This window comes from Quercus suber, unplaced genomic scaffold (genome assembly GCF_002906115.3).
Source record: "Quercus suber isolate HL8 unplaced genomic scaffold, Cork oak 2.0 scaffold_23, whole genome shotgun sequence".
NCBI classification, from domain to species: Eukaryota; Viridiplantae; Streptophyta; class Magnoliopsida; order Fagales; family Fagaceae; genus Quercus; species Quercus suber.
In genome coordinates, this window is record NW_027069488.1 from 1,716,401 (window position 1) to 1,722,165 (window position 5,765).

The 5,765-nt window shown below is 39.9% G+C and overlaps 1 long non-coding RNA gene across 3 annotated transcripts in view; it reads left to right on the plus strand.

Annotated features, from left to right (window-relative positions):
- LOC112033187 (uncharacterized) overlaps window positions 1–3,414 on the plus strand; it is a 4,971-nt gene extending 1,557 nt beyond the window's left edge. Inside the window, exons 2-6 of one of the 3 annotated variants that reach the window (XR_010625792.1) lie at window positions 1,321–1,432; window positions 1,557–2,318; window positions 2,416–2,506; window positions 2,678–3,076; window positions 3,352–3,414. This is a non-coding gene — a long non-coding RNA (uncharacterized LOC112033187). The remainder of the gene's footprint in view (window positions 1–1,320; window positions 1,433–1,556; window positions 2,319–2,415; window positions 2,507–2,677; window positions 3,077–3,351) is intronic. The other 2 variants (XR_010625796.1, XR_010625801.1) reach the window with 2 other exon arrangements.
- Window positions 3,415–5,765: the final 2,351 nt, after the last annotated feature.

Below are 5,765 nucleotides of genomic sequence, written 5' to 3' on the forward strand. Positions count from 1 at the left end.
TTTTTTTTTTTTGTTGGTGTTCTGAGAATATGATTATGTTTTGGCAATGACATTAGTTTTTATGTGATTGTTAGAATTGAAAAAAAAAAAAAAAAAATTTAAATGTGGTATTTCAAGGAAACCCAATTGTTTGTTTTTGAACTGGTGGTAGAGAGTGAAACCAAAGCACCCCAACATATCCACTTTTTAGTTCGGTTATGTGTCATTAATTTGATGATAAACTCCGTTAAGAGTTAATGGACACTGTTTCTCTAATATGATACTAAGCTTGAGTTGCTGGTATAAGTTTATCCTGTTTACTTTCTAATTGAGCTGCATTCTCAAACTCTTTTTCTTCTAGTTCAATAAGAATACATTGGGGAGGATTTAAATTTATAACTATGCTTGGCAATTTAGCTAGATAAAAAATGATAAGAAGTGACATGGTGGGAATAGAAGAGATAAGAAGAGATGTGGTCAGAAGTGAGAACTGAAGTATAACCTTTCTTTTCCTGTTTGGATGTTCCCTATGCAGAATGGGAGTAAAATGTATTCTTTACCTATTTTGGTTGTCTTTGTTATTATTATTTTAATTAGTTGGGGTTATTCATGGTACTGAAGAAAACAATAGTAAAATGTTCACTCAGTTCCTAGCTCCCAGCACTTCTCACCACTTTTTTGGCGAAAGAGTAGAAAGTGGACCCAGGTGAAGTTTAGTCCTCTCACTTTTATCCGCTTCTTTCTCACTAAATATCCAAATGGGAAGTTTTACTCATTTTAATCTACTTCTCTACTTATCCATTCGCTTTCCACCACTCCAAACATGGCATGGCTATTAATTCTGCATTTACAATGTTCATCTGCCTGTATTATGTTTATATAATTTTAGTTATCGTACTTTTTACTCTTGTATACGAAATGATACAGTTAGAGGCAAGGAGGCTTCTCTCAACTTGACAAGGCAGTCTTTTGTGTCTGTTATTTCTGAACTTTGATTCACTTGTGTGTGTGTGTGTGAGAGATATATAAAGACTCCTGGTCAAATCCATTAATTGAATTTACATAAAAAAAAGTCCATTATGAATTGCTTCTAACAATAGATGAATTTGTTGTTAGATTAATTAATTTATAGAAACTTGTTGCAAAACCTATTGTTAGAAAATAGAATAATTAATAAATCCTAAACTGTGTTAAGGATGGTTTTTCGTTTTTCAATTTCGGATCTTTTTGGGTTTTAAATAATGCCAATAAGCTACTCTTCAGTATAGATTTTCCTTGCATGTAGAATAGCATTCCTTTGCCCCTACCCTATTAATGATCTCACAGTAGCACTCTTTGCAGTATGGAGCCTTGGATCGATGGGGAGCCAGAGATCTTGCACCCTGGTCTACTTGATGAGTCATTATTGATGCGACAACAATATCATCGATCAAAGGACATTTGGAATGGCGAGGTGAAATATCTAGTTTTAAGAACCGCTTTAATTTTTACGTTGTCTTTGACTTTTAGTTAGCAAGTTCTTTCAAAGTTGTATTTCTTGATTCTAACAACCGCTACAATTTTTATCGATTTTGCAGGATCCGGGCCCACTTACGTGCCGTGGTAGCACTAAGGAGCTGGCAAACATTCAGATGCGAGATAATCGGGTGATTGACATTATCAAGTTGCTAAGGCTGGAAGGATTGTTTAGGACCTCTTCTAGAGAGATAGATCATTGCCTAATATCGGCCCTAGTTTAGCGATGGTGGCCGGAGACTCATACGTTCCATCTTCCACATGGTGAGATGTCAATCACCCTACAAGATGTGGAGGTCATTTTCGGACTTCCTATAGACGGTGAGGTCTAGGTTGGGGTGACTGCTGTGGTGAATGGGGATTGGAGTCAACTGTGCATGGAGTTCCTTGGATTTACTTCGGCAAATGACAACAAAACTTTGGTGGGGTAAAGAATTTTCATCAGCCGCCTTGTTAACGCTGTTGCCTCATGATGTAACGGAGATTCAGATACACCAGTATGCCTGGTGTTATATTTTAGCGCTACTAGGGGATAAGCTTTCATGGACAAGTCAGGAGATAGGGTGCATCTGATGTTCTTGGAGTTCCTGCAGAACCTTCATGATCCGCCATAGTATAGTTGGGGTAGTGGTTGCCTGGCCTGGTTGTATAGAGAGTTGTGTTGGGCAAGCGAGAAAGGAGTATCGCAGATTGGTGGGGTGTGCACCTTGGTCCAGTATTGGGCATGGGCAAGGTTGCCATTCTTGTGTATGAGGATAGAGCCCCCCTATCCCCCCCCCGGAATGTGATTATGGCCCATGGCCATATGCTCCACTTGCATTTAAGTAAGTATTTTCCTGATATTTAGTGTGTTATGCAATGTGCTCTTCTTAGTAAGTAAGTGGTATTATCTTATCTTATGTTATTCGCTTGTTACTGTAGGTGGGTGCGGGTGCCAAGCCCGAACAGTAGGCCATCTAGCACAGCCTTGATCCACTATCGCGAGCAATTAGTTCCAATGCAGTCGGACCAGGTACTAATATTCAAAACTTCTGTTTGATTATGTTAATTTTCCTTAAGAATATGATTGCTTCATCCTTCAACATATCTTCCATTATAATTTTTGTTTTTCCCTTTATCTATGTATTCTCCCTTGTTTCACATTTTAAGATGCTATGATAATTGTTTTTTGTTTCTATTGTAGATTGCGTGGTAGCCATACGAGGCAGACTTCGGCCACCTTCCTGACTTCTGCGTTGCAGGGAGGGATACATGGACAGCAAGGGTGCCGCTTGTGTGTTTTTGCATAGTGGAGATACACCACCCGGACTGTGTCCTTGGATAGTTTGGGTTGGCGCAGGAGTGGCTTGACCATGTTGTGTACGATGATAGACTGCATAGAATAGACTTGTGTGGGAAGGTGGAAAAGAATTGGAGGGAGGAGCATGGACTGTATATCATTACATGGGATAGAAGACAACAACGACTTTGCCATGCACCTCCTCAGACTGGTGAGATGCCCCGTGATCATGACTATTACCGCTGGTACTGTCCGGTCACTCGAAAGTATGTCGACTGTAATAGCGCTAAATTAGATATAATAGTAATATGTTCTAATTAGATTTTATTGCTTGCTTTGTTTTTTCTTTAGTACATGTACGAACGTAGAATCAATTGATTTCTTTTTTCAACAAATCTGGTTTGATTTAACTGACATCCAATTAAAAAGACTTTCTGTTGCATATAGTATTATAATAAAACTTTCAGTTCTTAGTTTAGTTGAGTATTTGAGTAGATTAATAAGTACTATATTATCTATTCTAAAATTGTTACATAAATGTCTCAAATCTGATTGTACTGGTTCTTTCTCTGTTTCAGATTGAAAGTCATTTAGCGCTGTTAAAGATGCTTCCTATAGGCAGTCGAGAACACAACCATGTCACGTGGGAAGGTGGAAAAGAATTGGAGGCAGGAGCATGAACCATATATCATTTCATGGAATAGCAGAGCACAACGAGTTTGCCGTGCACCTCCTCAGACTGGTGAGATGGCCCGTGATCATGACTATTACAAATGGTACGGTCCGGTCACTCGAAAGTATATCGACCGCAACAGTGCTAGATTACATCAGTTGGTAATGTGTTCTAATTATATTTTATTGCTTGCTTTGTTTTTTCTTTAGTACATGTACGAACGTAGAATCAATTGATTTCTTCTTTCAACAAATTTGGTTGATCTTACTGACATCCAATTAAAAAGAGCTTTTGTTGCATATAGTATCATAATAAAACTTTCACTTCTTAGTTTAGATGAGTATTTAAGTAGATTAATAAGTACTATATTATGCATTCTATAATTGTTACATAAATGTGGAAAATTCTGATTGTAATGGTTCTTTCTGTGTTTCAGATTGAAAGTCATTTAGCGTTGTTGAATTGGCTTCCTGTAGGCAGCCAAGAACACAATCATGTCCGGCGCATCCTATATAATGTGGCTGGGCTTGATGGTGATCCTACAGCCACTGGGTAGGCAAACAACCGTACTGAGACTGAATCAGCAACTACTACAGCCCCAAGCACAAGTGCAGCACTCGTAACTACACCGACCCGTGGTCGGCGTGATACTGGAAGCCTAAGCACAAGCGCAGCTAGGGGTCGTGGTCGGCTTGTTACAGCAAGCCCAAGCACAAGCACAGCTAGGGCCCGTGGTCGGCCTATTACAGCAAGCCCAAGCCCAATTGCAGCTAGGGGCCGTGGTCGGCCTGCTACAACAAGCCCAAGCACAAGTGTAGCTAGGGGCCGTGGTCGGTGTGCAACAACCCCTCGGGTTGTAAGTAGTCTTGAGATACCTGCTCCCATCCCGCACGCATCTCCCCAGCCTGAGGTCCCTCCACCTATCCCAATTGCATCTCCTCAGTCCGAGGTCCCTCCACCCATGGTAGATATATCTCCTCAGCCTGAGGTCCCTTCACCCACCCCACCTTCGCAGCCCAGTCCCTTCACCCCTCCTATGCACCCTGAGACACCCTTATACCCACCCACCAGCTCCACTGCACTCACTGTACCCATGGACCCACCCAGTATTGAACCCATGACAATGATCCCCACTCCTGGCCTGTACATAGAGCATCATTACCCACCTACCTCATCCTCATCCGACCTTCTAGGACCTCCGGTAGGGATTGACCCGCTACAGCCAGATATTGATGTACCGGACGAGCATCCCCCTCATCAGCCGTCACCCCCACGAGGTAGACCGCAACGTGCTAGAAGAGCACCCACTTGTGGGACAGGTGGACACAAAATAGGACACAAAGGCAACTCTATGGTACGATAACATTAATTACGATGTTTATGCCTATTTTGCAATATGCTATTTATTCTTATCATTACACCGAATATTGATTGTATGCACCTAATGTCTTTGCAGCACGATGATGAGCCTAAGGCTGATGCCCCGCAGCCTCCTCCCCCCCCCAAACATTCCACAAGGGTTAAAAAACACAAAATTGGTGAACATTGAAAAAGAGGTTTGTTAAAGATGCATGCAGCAAATTAATTTGTGTTATGGATGGTGCATGTGAGATATATGTCATAGTAAATTCTCAAATGTCATAGTTTTTGTATCTTGAATTCAATTGGTTTTTGTAAATTCTCAAATGTCATAGTTTTTGTATGTTGAATTCAATTAGTCCAATTTGGTTCTCATTAGTCACTTCTAATGATCAGTGAGCTTTTTATTCTTTGGTGTAATAAAATAATTCATCATCAAATGGTTATTCTATCCTATCTCAATTACTGAGTTTTGGTTTTGTGCTTAATGGTTTCAGGGGACAAGATGCACCGTTGCCACAGATATCCTCTTGCTACTTGAGGGTTAAGTGAGTTTCATTAACCCCACTTCCTACTGTCCACTTGTATTATTGGTTTGTTTATTCTTGTCCATATTAGTTATGACAAATAAAAAAATTTGTGGCTGAAGTCATTCTCTACACCATGTTTGTCTGTTTTGGTATAAGTTCAGAGGTATTTTGGTATTTATGAAATATTAGAATGTTATTGTTATGTTACTCTTAATATGTTCTAGTCCAAGTTGATGACGCCTTATTTGGAGCATGGGGTGTGTCTTATCATTTTTCTTAATTTTTTTTCGGTTGATTGATAGGTGCAAGGTTTTGACTGAATACTTTTTTGTCACATTCTTTTAAAAACTTAATACAGTGCAAGTGAAGATTTATTTAGGGAAAAATGACAGATTAGAAAATCAGCATTTCTATAGAATTTTTGTAGTAC